Below are 22377 nucleotides of genomic sequence, written 5' to 3' on the forward strand. Positions count from 1 at the left end.
CATGTGTGCATGCGTGCGTGCGTGTGCATAGGATGGGCGGGGTGGGCGTTCAGCGGATGACAGAAAATTATGATCATTAGAAGTGAGAGATGGGAAGGAGGAGGAGAGATGCCTCCTTCTATAGCGGTCAGACTCATTAATCTCCTACTGATGACCTTCTGATGACCAGTCAGAGGAGAGGAGAGGAGAGGAGAGGAGAGGAGAGGAGAGGAGAGGAGAGGAGAGGAGAGGAGAGGGACTACTAGCTGTAGCAGAAAGATGTGCTGATGAGAGTTTTTTCGCGGGCAGACAGACATACGCTATATGAAGGATGGGCTTGTCTTGCGGAGATGAGATTTCCCATCCGTGTGTGTGTGTGCTGACTGCAGACAGATACTTCATAATGACACCTCCATCACGGCTAATGGAGCCAGGAGAGGACAGGGGAGAACAACGCCCAACGCAGCCCAAATACCCAAGGTTAACAGCGTCAGGTTACTAGTGATACGCATCCTCCACATGTCATCAACCATCTGCAGGTCAAGAACATGCTATAGCAGGAGCCGCATTAACAGCCCTGTGAACTCAGCATGCTACTTACTGACCTGTTTATTTCACTGTATAATAGCATAGTTAAACTTTAACCACTTAAAGGTGCACTATCCTTTTTGACCTCGGATTCTAGCCCGGGTTGCTGCGCAAGTCCTGACATTTTTACCATTGAGCTAATGAGCCACACCGGCTTGCTCAGTGGATAAATTGAATTCCTGTGTGTCTAGGTGAGACACACTCTAACCTAACGCGGACCAGTTTGTGTAGGCAGATGGGCGGTTGCGGCGAATCTCTCCCCGAGTCTCTGGCCAATAGCATGTGTTCTCCTCCCCCCACCCCCCTCTGCTCCTCTGCTCAGCGCAGAGAACGCTGCTGCGTCATGACGTCAACACAATCGGTGCGACGCACTCTGCACTCTGATTGGTTAGGGAAATTCTACACTTCCTCCAACAGTGATCATAACGCAATCGCCCAGGCTTCTTTTTCTTCCGATCGCCAAAAGAAGCCTGGGTTTCCGAGGCTAGGTGAGACATGACCTTTGACACAATCTAAAATGGCTCAATAGAAGAGCAGGGAGACTAAATACATCCACCCCAAATGTATAAGTTATATTGTATTAACATCTCTATCATACAAATAGGTCATAATTACATTATTATGTTCATTAAAAGTTGCATAGTGAGGGGCACGGTGGTGTAGTCGGTAGCGCTGTCGCCTCACAGCTAGAAGGTCCTGGGCCAGCCGGGGCACCTGGTGGAGGGGAAAGGAACTGGTTGGAATAACGTGTTCCTTCCACGTGCTACGTCCAACCGGGGAAGATCCCCCCTCTCAGGGGATAAGAAGCGGCCCGCTCACTCCTCATGCACTGAAGGAAGCATGAGCTCAGTTCTGGGCCCTCCCCATAGGTTGGCAGAGGGAGAGCAGAGCCCAGGATTACGGCTTAGGCAATTGGCACTGGGTGAAAGATGGGTTACTAAATCGTGGGATAAAACATTTAGTTTTAAAAGTTGCATAGTGCTGCTTTAAGTCCTACAGCAGGGGTGGGCAAGCTTTCCAGGCGCATGATCACTGAGCCATTTTTTCAAGGCTGGCGTGATTACCCAGTGCCAGACAGTTACACACCACCATTGATTTTACCTCGTATTATAGGCTGCTAATTAGAATAACGCAACGTGAGGAATAAGTCAATATGTTTTTTTAATAATAAAACCAAACAAAGAATGAGTCAGTAATATGAATAATAAAGGTCAAATAAATCCGGCCAACCTGGGGAGAATAATTGTATGCACATCATCAAACAATAATGGTCAATAATAGTGTCTGTTTTTGATCAACTCAGTTGATCACCTCATAGCCCAATCTGACCACCTGCCAGATCAACAATATTTGGTTGCCAACCCCTGCCCTAGGATACTGTTGTACAACAGAAATAGTGAAAGTAGCCTACAAGCTCTCAATGCACAATTTATACTTTGTACAACAAAGTACAGTATAAATCAGGCTTTATAATTTCGTATTTAAGTGGCAGTAGGCTACTGTAAATCAGCAGGGTTTCTTTCTCGTCAAGAATAACTTTACTTCTAAAAGGGACTTACTGGGGAGCAGTTTGGGATTAGTCTGAAACTCCTTCAAAGGAGAGAATCATTGTAAACACTGTATAATGCAATCAAAGGGAGTGGGGGGAATTTGACTGTAATCCAGCGAGGTTCAATTCAACGGGATCACTGTAACATTTCACGTTGGCCCAGACACAAACTCACGCAGGGGTTTTGTGGTCGTCCCATTAGAGGTGCGGTTCTTATGTCTTCTACTGCTCATTGTCTTCTGCCTTTTCCCCGCTGCTTACTATTCAACATGTCTAATCCCAGCACTCACCGAAGAGGCATGCAAAATGTGTGAAAGGAGTTGGTGCTTGCGTGCATGCGTGCGTGCATGTGTGCTTCCTACAAGAGCGCAAACGCGGCTACATTCTCACATTCTTACATGCAGCCGTTTTTAAAGTGTGTGTCTGCACTTGTGCGTACACGCATGTACGCGCATTCACATGCATATGAATGAATATGTATTTTGAAAGTAATCTTTTTCTAGCTTTTCCTGAGCCTTTATTGAGAGCGACAGTGGCGATAGACAGGAAACCGGGAGAAAGAGAGAGAGAGAGAGAGAGCAGGGGAACAATCCGCCCGGCCCGGGAGTGGAACCAGGATCTTGCCGTCAGGCATTATAGACGTGCCCTATAACCGCTCAGCTATCGGCCACCCCATGAATATGTATCTGCTCAGGCATTCTCGCATGCATGCATATGTTCTTAAGTATGTCTCTACATGTGTGTGTGATAACTTGGGAACAAGTCCCACACGCCGCCCGTGTGCATGCGAACGCGGAAGCATTCTTACACGCATGCGGTCTTAACGACGTGCATTCTTACACCCTTGTGTACTGCATGTGAACCTGCGCAGTGCGCATATACAGTACACTGCTCCACATATGCTTGCAAGTGCGCACGTGTGTGTGTGCACGCACATGTACATTCTTGGGCCAGTGTACAGCAGTGCACCGCAGTGTGTTGAGCAGTGACATGCTGGGCCCCTGATTCAGCCCGGGAAAAAGAGTTGGAGAGGCCCTCATTGCGTGCTATAGAGAGAGAGATCTATCTCTATAGCACTGCTGCTACTCAAAGATTTGCCATTTCAGTTTGCCAATTACTGTACATGAGTTATATTTCGTCGTTGTCGAGTGGAAACCTTGTATGTCCAAAACCGTTTGTTTTGTATTTATCATTTTAAAAAGGATTTAAACTAGTGAAAACAGCCGATCTACAAGCACACAACGCCTCGCACCGCGAGGCGTTGTGTGCTTGTAGATCTGCTGTTTTCACTACTTTTGTGCAACGGCTTTGTATGATGAAGCAGGGCTTTGCTTTGCGAAAAAATGTATACATTTGAAACTTGGAGATACGAGGTTTCTGCCCGACAGTGACGATTTACTTTGTTGGCCGCCCAGCCCCCAAAATGGAACGAAGGCAGACATTTTATTTTATTTTTTTTCCTAATGGCCGGCCTGGACCGGCCGGGAATGAACCAGCCGTTCGGGAGTTGTCCCGCTTTTCCCAATGGCCAGCATGTCCCTGGCCAGTGTACAGCAGTGCACCGCAGTGTGTTGAGCGCGGTCATCCTGTGCCTCTGTTCTCTGCCCCTTCCTGAATTATTCATCCATCTACTCCAGTGAAGTAACACGCATCTATTATTCATACTGCCTCTCTAGCGTCATGCTACTAGCACGCACACAACATGTGCACGCGCGCGCCGCGCACACTGCTACTGCTACTTTGAAACCCTAACGGGAGCCTTGCTTTGGCTGGCTCCAACACACTACTGTATTCTCACTTGCAATGAGTGTACTGTACAGTACAGTGTTCAAATGCTGTTCAACAGTACGCTGTTGTGGACTGGGGATTTGCATGCCGTAAATAAGAATTAAGCACTTCAATGGCTTGAACTTTGAATGCCTCTCCCTCCTCGGAAAGGAAAAAGGAGGGAAAGGAGGTTTGGTTCCAAAATGAGACATCAACGTTTAAAAAAAAAAAAAAAAGTGGGACGACTTCTGTTGTGAAAGGCTGGCTGGCTTATTGTGTCTAACACATCATCCTTAGTGGATATGATTGCGGTCAATGGCTATTTAAGACCTTTACTTATAAAGCAATTATGTTTAGAGGACATGATCACCTGTACTTGGTGAATGTCAATGAACATCAGACAGTTTTATTATTCCTCGTAGATTTATGGCTTGAAATTATTTCAGGTAAGTACGGCAGTAAATGGCGGTAGGCTGAGGGCTTCAAGTCAAGCTGGATGACTTCCAGCAAAGGTTTAAGCACAGATTGCTGTTGCAATGGGTTGTCATTGAAACACATTTAGCGAAAACAGGATTTTATGTCAAAAACGTGATTTGGTTGTATTAGGGCATTTCACCGGTATAGAGAATATATATTGCAGGTACGGGGACGTACATTTCTAATGTGCAAATGTGTTTTTTTTTCCTTTTCTTTTAAAGTTCACTTTGATCCAGCAACAATTTACCTTATAGTGTATTAGTGAGAGAAACATCTGCTATCTGGTATAACATGGAACCCTTGACCATGCAGCTTCAATATCTCACATTCTAATAATCTTTCCCCTTTTTCTCCCAATTTAGTTGTTCTGTCAATTCCAAGGGTCCCCTTGTAGGCCTACTGTAGTCTCTTGTTGCTGCTGGCCCCAAATAGTTGGTTTTAGGGTGTAGGAAAGCATGTGTCACCTCTGATAGACGTGACATCGCCAGTCCATGTCTTTACGCCCGACAGTGAAGAGTTTCATAGAGAGGTTGTAAGTAACGCATGTGGAGAAATGTAATCGTTATTGTCCCCGAAGGGATATTTGTCTTCAAAGTCTGTTCGAAAACAACATGCTAGAACAACACATAACCATAACCAACACAAAACAACATATCACAAAGACAATACATGAGGTCCCCACTGTACACAGTAAACCATCCTATCGACGGGGGCGAGGCAGTTTGTTTAGTGCAGCTATGGCTGAGGGGACAAAACTCCTGCTGAAACGAACCTTTTTCCACTTCAGTGTTCTGTATCTTTGCCCACATGGTATGAGGTCAAAGTAGCGATACAGGGGATGGTCAATGTCATTTGTTAGTGAAAGTTCTAAAAACGTGCGATGGCCTTATTGTTCATATCAGCATGTGTGGGTGTGGGAAGTCCGCTGGGAACATGCTATTCTTCCCAGCTCAACTCCAGCACTGTAGAGATCAGCCTCCCCCCACCTTGCTTCCCTGCTGTGAACATGTCCAATTGTCTTCATGTGGACGCCCGGCCAAGCCAGACCTACATGCAGGGGCGTCACACCAAATTCTGGGCCCTGGGTACAAGGATTCACTGCGGGCCCCCCATGAATGTTAACTATTGAAAAATAGCAGATATACAAGCTCACAGCGCGGCACCGAGTGCCGCGCTGTGAGCTTGTAGATCTGCTATTTTTGAAGAATCGTGAAAATGTGTGCAAGAAACCTATGTCAAGGACCCCCAAGATGATATGTATTTGGCCACGGACCCCGATCTCAAAATATTTAGTTCCAGGGACCCCCAGAAGCAAAATTTGAGTTAGAAATGTTCGCTTAAAAAATACATATATTCAAAGATTTTCACACATTTTCACGACTTTTCAAAAATAGCAGATCTACAAGCTCGCAGCGCGGCACTCGGTGCCGCGCTGTGAGCTTGTATATCTGCTATTTTTCAATAGATTAAGTTATTAGGGCCCCTCCACCTTGGGCCCCAGTAACTCAGTCCCACATTCCTACCCCTTGTGACGCCCCTGCCTACATGGTCCCATCCTCTTTTACAGTACACTTTAAGACATAATAAGACATAATAAGATTACATTTGTAGAGCATATACCAAATGGGAATAAGAGAAACTGTGATAGATGCTGTAAGGCACCTCGGGGTCAACTTGGATAAAACGTTGCACGCTGAGGAAGAGACAACATTATCTCCAGTGTGTCGCTATCTGTTCAGCTTTCCGTTCAAGTTAACTTTCCATGCCCACATAAAAGCTGTGTAAAAGGTTAGGAGTGCGTATTCATCTCTCTCCTCCATCACGATACTGAGTCCAGGGCAACTGGGAACAGAAGCTGCAGAAAGGCTGAAAAGAACCTCAATACACCTCCACAACATGTGTTTCTGCTCTGCACTGCACTGCGGTGTGCGGTGCCGCGTGCTGCGTGCGCGTGTGTGTTTGCTTAAATATCAATGTTATCGGATAAGACACAGAGGGGGTAAAGCATGTTTTTCCACCCTGTTTCTTTGCAAGGACAACATTCCATTTATTTTATTTAACCTACCTTTTATCTGCCCACAAAGTCACTCTCGACTAAAATAATCATATTTTTTAGGAGAGAACTAGGCACGTAACTACAGCAGCAGGACCAGACATACGGACGGTTCATTCACAACAGACAATATCAAATCAGTACTCTACTCAGCAATTCACATAAAAGCTCATGAGGAACATTGCTGTAGTATGTAGTTTTGAAATCAAAGAGCTTGAAAGGTAATGCCTTCCTAAGGCTTCCTCACTGAAACTCAGCATGTACCTGATCCGTAAAGTCAAAGCCTGTAAGGATCCTGGTTTTAACCAAACAACCACCAGTCTATGTCCATCTTATGTAATGTCCTCGTCGTCATACAGAACATAAGTCACACAATGTGACATCATTTAAACAGTCGTTTCACTTCCGAATATAATTTTATCACCCTGTATTTAGTACAGTCGGACATCCATAGGAACGTCGTTGAACGGCACTCTCCAAGAAACAGGTCTACAGACCACTTCTGACTGATTTAACCCAAAGACACTACTGGAGCACCGGATTTTCTTCTAAGATTTATTAGGTGCAAAATTACAAGACTAGAGTATGTCAATATCGTCACATTTCCTATATACGTCACTTTTAAAATAGGTTGAAGATACACTCAACACCGCTCGTCTTGTATGTTAAGTTTTGGCAACACTATTTGACGGGTGAGGTCACAGAAGGGGTAAGTGCAATGGAAGGTGTACTGTACACACATGCACATGTAAGTCATGAGCCAGATTCAAACCCATGACATTGCAGCTGTGTCTGTGCAACTGCAGTAAACTGTGACAGGGTGACCACATTCTGAATCCCAGAAAAGAGGACACTTTGCCCGGCCTCTTAGATACTGAAAAGATACTTGAAGATACTAAAAGTTTACTCACAGGTGCTTTATAAACCTTGTATTTGTATGTATTTGCTTAATTTAGAGTGTTTGTGATGCCCATCCACTGTCCACCAACAAGGTGATATTTTAATAAAACAAGATGTGAGAGCTCATTCAGTGCATAGTTGGATCTGACTGAAAGAGCCACAGACACTCAGTTACTAAACCTCATGCAGAATACAAAGTAGTGTTCATTTTGACAGCATTTTTATGTAGTTTTAGTCACAGACATTGAATAAAGTTTCATTTAGTTTTAGTCACATTTTAGTCATCTGAAAAGTTTTAGTTTTAGTCTTGTTTTAGTCAATTAAATATAAGATTTTAGTCGACTAAATCTACAGAAATGTATTTTGCCAGGCCTTGATGGTGTCATAGACTCTACACTTGGTACCTTGGGAAATAAAAGTGTAGAGTGTTCGTTAGTGATCTCTCTTATCAATGAAAGCATCAAATGCAACTACCTGTTTGATGCCTGTCATAGAGGGGAGCAGGGAATGTGCACAGCCTTGCCTAGTTCCCCTTAAACGAACAAGTATTTTACTGTGGACACAACAACAACAACAACAACCAGCTGAGCCGACGGACGCGGACAGGACGCTCTGTGTTTTCTTATTTACTTTCAGGCCTGTTCTGATCCTCTGCAGGGGAGAGGCGTAGAGCGTCATGTGAGTGAGCCTCCCCCAGGGGTGTCGCACCAAATTCTGGGCCCTGGGTACAAGGATTCACTGCGGGCCCGCCGTGAATGTTCTTCATAGGGGGAGGGGGTTTAACCCAATTAGACTGGGAACGCAGTATTTCGCATTATGATGTGCTTTAACTATTGAAAAATAGCAGATATACAAGCTCACAGTGCGGCACCGAGTGCCGCGCTGCGAGCTTGTATATCTGCTATTTTTGAAAAAATCTTTGAATATTAAAACATTTTTGCTTAAAGAAATACACATTATTCAAAGATTTGCACACATTTTCACGACTTTTCATTAATAGCAGATCAACAAGCTTGCAACGTGACGCTCGGTGCCGCGCTGTGAGCTTGTATATCTGCTATTTTCCAATCGCTAAAGTATAAAATAATTAAGGCCCATCCCTCCACCTTGGGCCCTAGTAACTCAGACCCACTTTTCCCCCCCTTGTGACGCCCCTGCCCCCCTTCCCCCCTCCTGGGATCGCTGGCAGCCTGACTGCCTCCCCCCCTCTCCCCCCCTCTGGGGAGCGGCAGCAGCCTGGGCGCACATCTCCATGATAAGAGCGGGGATGACAGGAACACGCTACATAAACGGCTGCTGTTTGCGGGGACACATCAATCACGCACAATAGGCTTCTCCCAGGTGGCTGCGACCTCTGGCGACCTCCCCTTCACTCAACTTCCTGCACGCGCCGGTTTCCTTCCTCTCCACGCTTCTACTTCCTGCCCGGGTTGTTTGTGTGTGCCTGACTGTGTGTGTGTGTGTGTGTGTGTATGTGTGTGTGTGTGTGTGTGTGTGTGTGTGTGTGTGTGTGTGTGTGTGTGCGTGTGTGTGTGTGTGTGTGTGTGTGTTTGTGCGCGCGCTGTGTTTGTCGATATACGTATACACACGCAAGTATGTGTGTGCACGCAGTGAGCTGAGTACATGGGAGTGTTTGTGCACGTGTGTGTTTGTGTTGGTGGTCGACAGTCTGTCTTGCAGCCTTTGTGTATGCGTGTGCGTGTGTGTGCGTGTGCGTGTGTGTGTGTGTGTGTGCGTGTGTGTGTGCGTGGCATTTACACTGCAGGGTTCAAACCCGATTGATGTTTTTAACAGACGGTGCCAGGTTTGATATTTTCACTTCCTACAGTAAATGTCCCCATTTACCATCAAAATTAAAAAGCCAATACTGATCAAGGATATACTGTAATAATAACCCTTCCACACTTGCTGTTATTGGCTGTTGAAGTCAATATGATCTTTGCAATGCGAAACGAACCTCATCTTCTACACAAGGGATTAATATGGAAGAGTAAGAAAAAAGAAAAAAACACACGCAGGGTAATCAATAAACCTCATTGGCAGATTTATCGTGACATTTTGAGCAGAGACCATCATTGGGAAGATTTATCAGCGTCATAAACATTGAGTACTGCCTCGGTTTGTCGATAATCTTTTTTTTTTTCTGGGCGTTTCTTGTCACCGCCGAGCCATTTCATCATATGCCAGGACCATTTATAAAAAGCACACACACACACACAACAGCCAAAACATCCCCCCTGCTGCACTGTTGTTATAGCGAGACACGTCGTTACTGCTATTTCGGGAAGAAGAAAAAAATGTTTGGACGTTTACAAAATGTTCCGACAAATTGTGCCACAAGCATCTGAAGGGTGTCATCAATTTCTGTACCATTTCCTATCTTAGAAACCAGCCAGTCCTGCACACGAGAACCCTTAAATGTCTGACACCATCACGTCACTGAATGTGGGGCACTGAATTTGCGCAGAGGCCCCATCCAGTAATACAGGGGTGGGCAACTTTGATGCTGGTGAGGGCCACTATATTTCCACCTTCACTCCAGAGGGCCACAATGCATATTGCTATGTCCTACATTGTCATTCTAGTATCGCATACAATAGAAGCAAAAATAGCAGATCTAACCCTACCCCCTCTTATCTCACACCTCCTCTGGGACCTCGCAGCACAATGATGAGGATAAGGGGTGGAGGGGGGTTTCTGGGAACGAGCTCTTACCTGTCGTGGGTTGAGGAGACCCCTGGCTGTCAGGGGCACAGATAACATCACTTCCTCCTCTTCTGACGGGAAGTCGATTGGCGCTGGTCTTCAGGAAGCGGGATCGAAGCGGGATCAATGCGGGCGTTTACAAGTCGCAGGTGTTTTTGTGTCGGTGTCAGGGAGTCCTGACTCCTGACGGGACCACAGGAAGTCTTAGGGGGAGGGCGAGAGGGTTCCCCCGCTTCCTGTGTGTGTTGTTGGTCAGCGTGCAGGTTTGACCACTGCAGGGGAAGAGGAGAGAGAGAGGGAACAATGAAGGGGGGAGAAGGAGCAGTGTTGATTTCGTCGACTAAAACTATGACGAATGCTTGTTGACTGTGTTTTTTTCACTGACGAAAACTAAATAAAAACTGAACAAAAACTAAGCTGTGGTGACTGAAACTAAGACTAAATATATAGACAATTTCGTCAACAAAATAAAAACTAGACTAAAACGTTAGGGAGGGACTAGTGGAGAAGAGAGTAATTTTATGTTTGGTTGCTCTCAGGTGTTGCGTGCTGAAAATAGCTGATCTACAAGCTTAGATCTGCTATTTTCAGCACACACAAAGTGTAAAATCAGTCATTGCGATGCCATCAAGGCCTGCCAAAAAACATTTTAGTTGACTAAATTAACTGTAGATTTAGTCGCCTAAAATCTTATATTTAGTCGACTAAAATTAGACTAAAACTAATACTTTTCAGGTGACTAAATTATGACTAAAACTAAATGACATTTTTATTCAAAAGACTATGACTAAAACTAAATCAAAATTTGCTGTCAAAAACAACACTGAGAAGGAGAGAGAGAGAGAGAGAGAGAGAGAGAGAGAGAGAGAGAGAGAGAGAGGAGGGATGGGTTAGAGCAGTGGTTCTCAACCTGTGGGTCAGGGACCCCCAGGGGGGTCCCCAAATTATTTGGGGGGTTCCCCAGATGATTAATTTAATGTGCAACATTGTTTTCTCTCTCAACAGTAAACAAACCAACATAAAGTTTAAGTGTATAGAGGGTATACAGTATGCACATTTTTAAAGTGACAATTTAAGGAGTTTTTAATACCTCTTCAGTGAGAAATTGGTCATTGGTCAAATTGTCAAATATTAGAGGCGAGGCGTTGTGAGCATGTAGATCGGCTATTTTCACAATAGAACCATGTTATACAGAATGTAATGCATCAAATCTTCAGGGTGGGGGGGTCCCCAGTTAAAATATGATTCCTTTGGGGTCGTGGCCTGAAAAGGTTGAGAACCACTGGGTTAGAGCAGTGTTTTCCAAACATTTTAGATGGATACCCGTGACAATAGCTAGATCTACAAGCTCCCAAAGTGTTATGTCATGATGTGATGCGCTGTGAGCTTGTAGATCAGCTATTTTCACAACTTTTTTATGGGATTTTTTAGATTTTTATTTATTTATGTATGATTTTTTTTTTTGAAAAACATTTAACTTTTTTATTGCAGAATTCTTTTAAAAATAGTACAAAAACTTTTTTTTTTAAACAAAAACTCACTGAACTCCTGGGTCCCGGCCCAGTGCTTGGGAACCAGCGGGTTGTTGGAGGAGAGGAAATGAACGTTTCACCTCTTTAATTGTTCACACGTCCAGAAGGTGAACTTTATGGATCGCTGTGCAGTCGAGCAACAGCAGAATCATTGACAAGTGAAAGCTTTGCTGCAAACACCTCAGGGACACACGCACACACGTGCACACAAAATACAGCAAATACACTCACATACACACTACTATACACACACACACACACACACAGCAGCTACACATAAACATACACACTACAGTTACACACACTTACTGCAGTATGTCACACAAACGGTAGCGCATACAGCAAATACACACACACACACACACACACACACACACACACACACACACACACACACACACACACACACACACACACACACACACACACACACACACACACACACACACACACACACACACACACACACACACACACACTCTTGGTTTACATAGGTTGTGGGGACATTACATAGACTTCCATTCATTTCCTGTGGCCTTACCCTAACCTCTATCCCTAAACCCTAACCCTAACCCTAAACCTAACCCTAACAGTTGTGGGGACCTGCTATTTGGTCCCCACAATGTCTATTTCTCCAATTCTTCATTACTTGTGGGGACATTTGGTCCCCACAAAGTAATAAAAACCTGTCCCCACACACACACACACACACACACACACACACACACACACACACACACACACACACACACACACACACACACACACACACACTGACACACTACAGCACAGATGGAAAATACACACTCACACAACACACACTCACATACATGTACTGTAACACACCGCAAATATGCACATGCAGCACACACAGATGCACGTGCCAACACAGTATATCCAGTACACACAAACTTGCAGCACATACTGTACATCTCACAGACAAATACTGTACACACATAATTATATGTTGTGTATGCGTGATGCATTGAGAGCCTGGAGGCTGGAGATCACAGCTATTTTGGCTAACCCTAACCCTTAAAATTAAATACTATTTAAACTGTTCACCTATAATGACCATGTCCAAAATATATATTATTTCAGGTTATAGCATTTGCTTTTGTACTGGGGAATGAGCCGTACTGATACACAGTAGTCAAGTAATCACAGGCACAGCGTTAGAGCAGTGGTTCTCAACCAGTGGTCCAGGGACCACCAGTGGTCCTTGAGTGGGTTCCAGGTGGTCCCCAGCTAAATGACGGAGAGTTGGTAACCAAATGGACCCGTATAGATCTTTAACTCTTGAATGCGTAAAATGAAACTAAATAGGTCCATTTGGTTTCATTTTACGCTCTCACGAGTTAAATTATTGTTAAACATCATTGTTAAACATAATTTAATTAAAGAATTGTTATGTTGATCAATTTGCTTATCTTTCCTTTGGAACCACAACAATACAGCATGGAAATATAGACAAAATTGTGTCCAATGATAACAGAAGATTCCACGTTTTGGGGTCTGAGTTGCTACATCTCATCAACTGCTGATCCGTGGCTCAAATGCCAAAATAAATAATGGAAGTTGATGTGAAAAGGGTTGAAAAGCCCTGTGTCAGAGAGCCACTGGCACTGCACCAGCTACAGCTAGACAGTGTGAGTGAATGAGTGAGAAGTCATCCCATCCTCAGTGCTGTGTGAGCCTGCTGGCTGGCTGGGAGACAAATGATGGTGTCAAGGCTGCGTGTCGACAGCAGTCTGCTGGCTTAACCCGTTTCGGGCGGAAAACCCCATTTTGTAACTATATCCACCTGTTTCCGTGAGAATTTACTGTAGAATTATTTGTGGAACACTTCCGGAGAACAGCAGACATACAAGCTCACGTCGCTTCGCAGATGCAACCGTTGTGAGCTTGTAGATCACTCTCGGCTGCGGCGCCGGAACTGCCGCACTCCTTCTGCGCAATGCATGATGGGACGTTGGAAAGTTGTGGATACCTTTCAAGATGGGAACCCCTTTTGGGGTTCTTGCTGCTATGTACAGTAAACTGTATCTAGGGTGATGTCCCAGTTTGTCCGGGATTGTCCCGGTTTCAAGTTGCGTGTCCCGAGTCCTGACAGATATCTCTAAAACACTAATATGTCCTGGTTTTCAACATTCACTACAGAATTGTCCCGGTTTTCGCCAGAATTAAAAAAATAATAGTAGCTCTTTTCAGTGGTTGCACACACATTTATCGTGTTCTTTTCATGAAAACATGCTCACATGACCAATCAGAAAAAATGAACAAATTAATTGCGTGTATGAATATGGTCTGTATTCAACGCTGAGGCTGTTTGTCAATCACTCACTGCCTGTATGCAGCCCTACGGTGCGTATGTGCGTGTGCACGGACGCTAGAGAATGGACACGCGCGTGCGCTGTGAACATGCGCATTGCTTTGAGGATCCCGGTTTTAGGGAACAGTGGTTCGCGTCCCGGTTTCGAGCGGCCGAATATATGGTCACTCTAAGTATATCGTTGTGTCGGGTGGAAACCTTGTATGTCCAAAACCTTCCCTTTTTTTGTTATTATTTTAAAAACGTTGTAGATCTGCTATTTTCACTACTTTTGTGCAACACTTTTGTATGATGAAGTACTTTAATTTGAAACTTGGAAATACAAGATTTCTGCCCGACAGTGACAATTTCAAGTTTCCAAAAACTATAAGGATTAAAGCCTCTATCAGAGTCCAGGGTGAAGAGCTATTCACTTTACCGTGTTGTAGTTTCTTAGCTATCACCTAGGCTTTGTTATGTATTTTTAGGTGATAGCTAGAAAACTACACCGCGGTGAAGTGAATAGCTCTTCACCCTGGACTCTGATAGGGGCTTTAGAAGGCATTTTTTTTAATCAACCTCAGTCCTAAACGGCTTAAGCAGCACTGCAGTACGAGGGACCCAGAAAAGGGCCCGGTAGTTTGTCACCTATAGAAGACAGGAGAGGAGGAAAAAAACACAGCGACTTCAATTCAAAAAATGTGCACATGCTTTTTTTATGCCTTCAGCTGACACTTTGATCTAAGACTCAATTACACGGCGAATGTGAAGTGAGCAAGGCACGGCTGGGGTAACTTCAGCGTCTTGCTCAGGGGCACTTTGACAGGTCATCGTTGCAGCGGTGGTAACTAACTAAAATCTACAGTAAGCCTAACCTTACAGGCAGGGACGTGCTGGCCATTGGGAAAAGCGGGACAACTCCCGAAAGGCCGGTTCATTCCCGGCCGGTCCAGGCCGGCCATTAGGAAAAGAAAATTAAAATGTCTGCCTTTGTTCCATTTTGGGGGCTGGGCGGCCAACAAAGTAAATCGTCACTGTCAGGCAGAAACCTCGTATCATCATACAAGGCCGTTGCACAAAAGCAGCTGAAAACAGCCGATCTACAAGCACACAACGCCTCGCACCGCGAGGCGTTGTGTGCTTGTAGATCGGCTGTTTTCACTAGTTTAAATACTGTTTTAAATGAATAAAAAACAAACGATTTTGGACATACAAGGTTCCCACCCGACAACGACGAAATATAACTCATCTAATTGGCCCACTGTCTTGTCACTTGTCATGATCTGAAATGGCAAATCTTTGAGTAGCAGCAGCAGCAGTGCAATGAGGGCCTCTACAACTCTTTTTCCCGGGCTGAATCAGGGGCCCAGCACGTCCCTGCTTACAGGTATGGGACTTTTAGTGCGTAGAAACTGTATGACTCCCCCTAGGATTTTCAGTGTGACGCTGCACTCACGCCAACAGCAATGAAAGCTACAAAACGGCCATGTGTGTTCAGCTACACAGCTGCCGAGTTGCCGTTGCAGTGTTGCACGAGCCAAACTGCGTAAATGAAATGGGTGAGGATATATAGTGCAGGGGACAGTTTTCTTTCCCCCCTCTCATTTACAGAATGGATTGTGGGGAGAGAATAGGAGTGGAAATGGAGAAACAAAATGACGATGCTTGACTACTATTCGGGCACTGAAAAGTTCAACTTTATTTTAGTTGGTTGTAGCAATAGGCAGAGAAGTTTATTGTCGCTTAAAGGGGAAGACCACCCATTTTCAATATTGAACTGTGTCATTAATATACCTTAGAGGAGTTGTGTGGAAATTGGAAAAAAAGTTCCCCCCCTTCTGTGTTGCCTAGAACTGGAGGATTGATTTTGGGGTTTGTATTGTAAAGTACAACTTGATGACATCACACATTGTACTTTACAATACAAACCCCAAAATCAATCCTCCAGTTCTAGGCAACACAGAAGTGGGGGAACTTTTTTTCTATTTCCACACAACTAAGGTATATTAATGATATATTTCAATATTGAAAATGGGTGGTCTTCCCCTTTAAACGAGAACATGAGAGTCTATCCCCGTTACAATGCGCTAGATCCCTTGCAGTTCGATCGCTGAGATGCAGCGGCAGCAGCGCCATACCTACCGTCAGCTCCCAGTACTTACCGCACGACTTGACACACCCAAGCCATGCTACTCATATGCCAAGTTGGCGGTGCCCAGGATCGACCCCATGACCTTGTGGTCCAAAGGCGAGAGCTCTACTGGCTGAGCTACACCCGTGTCCATTGGTAGCTTCATGTCACTGTTAATTTGCTGCATCTTCTGGACAATTAAAGGACCTACAGCAAGGTTCCCCAATTAGTTTTCCCCAAGGGCTGAATTATGTCTAGGGTATCAAGCCGAGGGCCACAGCATTGCAGGGGGCGACGGTGGCGTTCCCGCTACTCCAGCGACAGTTCAGATATCGTCGTTGTCGGGTGAAAACCTTAAGTTGTATGTCCAAAACAGTTCGTTTTGCATTTATCATTAAAATGATTTAAACTAGTGAAAACAGCCGATCTACAAGCACACAACGCCTCATACCGCGAGGCGTTGTGTGCTTGTAGATCTGCTGTTTTCACTACTTTTGTGAGACGGCCTTGAATGATGAAGCAGAGCTTTACTTTGCGAAAGAACGTACACATTTGGAGATACGAGGTTTCCACCTGACAACGACGATAAACTAGTGTTGTTGCTGCTCTTATACCACCATTATTACTGAGGTTGGTGGGGGCATGACAGTAGCCCCCCGCGGGCCGCAAATGGCCTGCGGGCCGCCTATTGGGGAACCCTGACCTACAGTTTAAAAGTTGAACTGCCATGAGGCCGGTTTGAAAGATCTGGGGTGAAGTGTCATCCTTGGCCTTCTGGGAGCGAGTATGCAAAGTTTGAGGGTCCAGCGGTGCACAAGATTACACACAGATAGACAGACAGACACACGTGGCCGCGTGAATCCTAAAAGCACCCCGGTTTAGTCTGGTTCTTGTGAAGGAGCACTTGTTTTCAGTGGAGATGACGGAGGCACGCCTTCTCAAGCGGACTTGAGCCACGTCGAGCAAGCTAAAGCGAGTGAGTCGCCATGACGAGCGCTGCGAAGTCCGCTTGAGCTGACTCAGCGCCGTTAGAAGTTGTAAACCAGGGGGCCAGAATAGTAGGGACAGAAAACTAAAATCTCTGCCACCTGGCCTGGTGGCCTTGCGGGGATAACCAGGGACTCAAGCTGTGAGAAGACCAAAAGATGGAACACCGCCAAACCCGGGAGGCCTAAAAATGACCTGGAGCATAACAGTGACAGATGAGCTGTCGAAGATGAACCTCTCATGGGGTGAGGTGCAACGCATCACCAAGGACAGCAAACCCATGGAAGGAGATCGTTGCAGCCTCGTGTCCCACAGGGACGAGGAGAATTTAGTGAGCAAGCAAGCAAGTCATTGGTAAGTAAGTTTCTTGAATTTGTATTGCTCTTCTTACTAAAAGTTGTATAATATGTACCAGGGATTAACCCATTTAGACCGGGTACACATTATTAAGCATTATTTTATGCTTTAACTATTAAAAAATAGCAAATACTGTATACAAGCTCACAGCGCGGCACCGAGTGCCACGCTGCGAGCTTGTAGATCTGCTATTTTTGAAAAATCGTGAAAATGCATGTGTCCAAGTCTGAACTTGTATATCAGCTGTTTATTAGTAGCTAAAGTATAAAAATCACAGAACACACCACATTATCACGCTCTCACGCACGCACGCACGCACGCATACCCACCCAGGCACGCACGCACGCACACACACACACACACACACACACACACACACACACACACACACACACACACACACACACACACACACACACACACACACACACACACACACACACACACACACACACACACACACACACAAACATTCGTCATTGGACATACAGGGCAGATGCTGTAACCTCTCAGCTAACCTGATATGCTCTCAGATAGTACTCTCCTTAGGGAAAGTGTGTAGCCTACCCCCATAGGCTCAGATCTAATCACAACCCAACACTATCACTCCACAGTGGCTCCCAGTGGCCGCCGCCCACACCCATTTCAAAACACTGGTGACGACCTAAAAGGCAGCCAAGGGCATGGGCACCCCGTACCTGCAGGATATGATAATGCCCTCCACCCCTTCCCACACACACTTAGATCAGCTAACACAGGACATCTGTGTCCCTCCCTTCCCACCCTGGCCAATGCTCCAAGCGTCCTAATCTTTTTTTTCCCCCCTTCTGGCTCCCAAGCTGTGGAATGACCCGCCCCCCACAGTCAGGACTGCAGACTCATCCCCGCCCCCTCTGAAAAGTCACCTCTGCATCCCTTCACACGACAGCGTTTCGCTGTTACTACGAGTCATCTGTTCGACACCCAACTCTAAAGCTGCGTCCAAAGCTTCACTTTGGTCGCGCAGGTCCGCGTTGGTAAAAAAATCATGTCCCGTTGGAATCAAGGCGAAACACCCGGAAAAAAGGGAGTCCCAACTCCAAACACCAAAAACATGTCCGTGTCTCAACGCTGATTGGCTGTCAGGACACGATGGGTGGAGTGGGGGTGAAGCGATGGTCGCTTCAGTTGAATTTTTCCAAGTGGGGCGAACGGTCGCCTCGTTCGCGCCGTTCACGCCGCCCCGTCTGGATCGTTCCTGTTCGTGCGCGCCCGGTCTTTCCATTGACTTTCCGCCTGTGGACAGCTAATCTCTGGCACCGCTGGCACGATGGCAGCGAAACTGTGCATGCACACTCCCTGGGTGCCAATCTTTCACATGGGCCTGTCATACAATAGTACTCCAACAGATTTCGTCCAAAAAACACGCAAATTAGTACACAGTATCTCTATAGTCATTGAACGAAATGTTTTTTTTTTTTCAGGATGGAATATTTTTCATATTCCATCCTGATTGGCTAATATTGGCTTCCAAAGTCTTCCGTGAGATTTTGCATGCACATTCCCACTAGATCGAGGAACAATTGCCACATCGGTCTGTTATATCGCCACCAGCGGGTCGACTTTTGCATAACACATTTTTGGGACAAAATGCCTCAAATCATGATTGCAGCATCCGATTGTCGTGAAAGGCCTTAAGAAGACATGGCACCCTTTTCACATTGGTCTATTATAGCACCATCAGGAGGCCACAATAACCTACCTGACCTGGCAGAGACCTGCTTCTAGTTTCTTTCTGTAGCTACTTGCTAGATATAAGCCAAGTTAAAGTGCTTTGTGCTTTTCTCACCGTAATCTGATGTTATTTCATCCATTAACTAGTCAAACAATTTACAATTTATGCATTTGGCAGTAGTAGGTACCCTCACAAAAAACATCCTGGTCTCTATAATACCTCCCCCTGGCCAGCCTGATGGAGGGGAAAGGAACTGGTTGGAATAACGTGTTCCTTCCACATGCTACGTCCAACCAGGGAAGCTTCCCCCCCTGTCAGGTGATAAGAAGCAGCTTGCTCACTCCTCATGCACTGAAGGAAGCATGAGCTCAGTTCGGGGCTCTCCCCAGGTTGGCAGAGGGAGAGCAGAGCCCAGGGTTACAGCTTAGGCAATTGGCACTTGGTGAAAAATGGGTTACAAAAAACGTGGGATAAAACATTTAAAATAAAATAAAATATCTGGAATTCTTCTATAACTATACATTTGCCAATAACCTGTGGGCAGCTTTACTACTTTCAGAATGATGTACTGTACGTAGCATTCTGGTACTCTAGCTACCTTGTAGCTGAGCGAAATAATCGTCCCAACAGACAAACTACAGTACAATACATGAGTACGAATTTATATGTATTGAAATAATGTAATCTCATAACATCCCGTTTGGCAAGCAGCGGTAAAACTCGGGAATAATATGTAGGATTTTCCCCGAAAATGAATGAGCCTGGTTTTCCCCTGAAATGGAGGGAGAGGGGGTCGTTCAGGAGGCCTTTTAAACCCATTTCTCCGACAAATATGCATGAGATGAATATTTCATGTCAGCGGCAGCAAGGGTTAGCTGTGTGAGTGTGTGTGTGTGTGTGTGTGTGTGTGTGTGTGTGTGTGTGTGTGTGTGTGTGTGTGTGGGGGGGGGGGGGGGGGGTGGCGGGCATATTGCAGGGTTTTATGTATTAATGGCGGTAGCGACAGACCGTTGCGGTGTCGGCTACACCTCAGGTGGTTTAAATGAGCTTGTTTTTGCCCGTGTGATCATGTTAAACACTCCCACACGCAGGGACGACCTGATGGATCATAGCTGCATCATGTCACTCTCTATACCAGGGTTCCCCAATAGGCGGCCCGCGGGCCATTTGCCACTGTCTGGCCCACACCAACCCCAGTAATAATGGAGGTATAAGAGCAGCAACAACACTAGTAAATCGTCGTTGTCGGGTGGAAATCTCGTATCTCCAAATTTGTACGTTCTTTCGCAAATCATACAAGGCCGTCACACAAAAGTAGTGAAAACAGCAGATCTACAAGCACACAACGCCTCGCACCTTGTAGATCGGCTGTAATTAAAAGCCGAACTAGTTCGGGATAGGCACCCAGGACGGTCCAAATCAATAAAGCAGTTAAAATGATAAATGCAAAATGAACGGTTTTGGACATACAAGATTTCCACCCGACAACGACGATATCCGAACTGTCACTGGAGTAGCGGGAACGCCACCGTCGCCCCCTGCAATGTTGTGGCCCTCGGCTTGGTACCCTAGACATAATTCGGCCCTTGGGGGAAAACTAATTGGAGAACCCTGCTCTATACTCTCCATGTCTCTTCCTGTCGCTATACACCAGGGGTAGGCAACCTAATAGGCACGGGTGCCATCACTGGCACAGGGGATGGTGATCACTGGCACACTGGCATATTTGTGAGAGAGGTTTTTACTTTAAATAGGACAAAAAGGGGTGACCAAAAATGTGTTTTGCAAAGGTCGGCCTCATGGTGGCGCTAGAAGAGGGCCATGAGAGAAATCAGGGCTGGAGGTTGTGGTGTGCCAGCCAAGGAGTGTGTGTGTGCAAAGTTAGGCATGGATAGGGGCAACGGTGCCGGAGATAAGAGTAGGGCCAAAAGTGTGATGTGACGTGAAGGACAGACGGAGGGACGGCGACTGACTGCCGGTGGAGGTTTTCATAGTAACTTACGACCTGACGGTTGCAATAAATGCATTTATTTTTCAGAAATCCTGCAGCATGAAGAATAGTTTCATATTCATCACACGCACGCACACTCACTCACACACACACACACACACACACACACACACACACACACACACACACACACACACACACACACACACACACACACACACACACACACACACACACACACACACACACACACACACACACACACACGCTCTCTCTCTCTATTTTTCACACTCTGATGCATCCCTGTCTCCTGCTGAGGGCCAGGATGTGAGCCTGGTCTTAATGGAGCTGTCACTCCAACAACACCTGCTGTCAAAGCTTCATTGTCACGCGCTAGCTTCTCTCCTACAGCGTCACAAGTCGCTACCGCGCTCTAGCTGGGGTCAAAGGTCATCATGTGTCATTTCTAGTTAAGGGAGAGTGATAGGCTGTCTAGTTAAGCACATTGTTCTTCAGATAGTACAGGAATTGGGGTCACAGTTAACTGGGAGATGTGTGAAAGCTCATTATGTGAACTTCAGTCAGCGACTCAGCGTACCGAGCGTAGTATAGTTTTTGGGGATTCAGCGGAGGCAGACAAAAGATTCTGTAAAGCCATTAAGATTATTCTTTTTTTCCTTATCCTGGGATTTGATTGTCTGCGGAATCCCCTTCTCTCTCTCTCTCTCTCTCTCTCTTTCTCTCTCTCTCTCTCTCTCTCTCTTTCTCATTTTACAAGAACATAGCTACAGTATAAACTCTGAAACTCTCGTCGAGTGACTTAAGACTTAAGAAAGAGAAAAGAAGATTGTGATGCTAATGCTGCAACACTTTCTAGTCTATCTCTCTCTCATCATTTGCAGGAAGTTCCTGCAAACTCAATTCTTAAAAAAGAAAATTCCAGTGCGGTGGGCACCGACAAGAGAGAGAGAGAGAGAGAGAGAGAGAGAGAGAGAGAGAGAGAGAGAGAGAGAGAGAGAGAGACTTTTAACAACTCATTTATTCTCAAAATTGGTTTTCACATTAGCCAGTCAATCACAGCCACGTACTGTACCACTCCAAACAAACACAAATAATTTAGAGCATCATATCAACAAGAGAGAGAGAGATTTTTGACTGACAATATTGTCGTTGTCGGGTGGAAACCTTGTATGTCCAAAACCATTCCATTTGTTTTGTATTTATCATTTTAAAAATGATTCAAACTAGTGAAAACAGCCGATATACAAGCACACAACGTTGTGTGCTTGTATATCGGCTGTTTTCACTACTTTTGTGCGACGGCCTTGTATGATGAAGAAGGGCTTTACTTTGCGAAAAAATTAGAACATTTCAT

This window comes from Nannobrachium achirus (genome assembly GCF_963921795.1).
Source record: "Nannobrachium achirus genome assembly, chromosome: 20".
NCBI lineage: Eukaryota > Metazoa > Chordata > Actinopteri > Myctophiformes > Myctophidae > Nannobrachium > Nannobrachium achirus.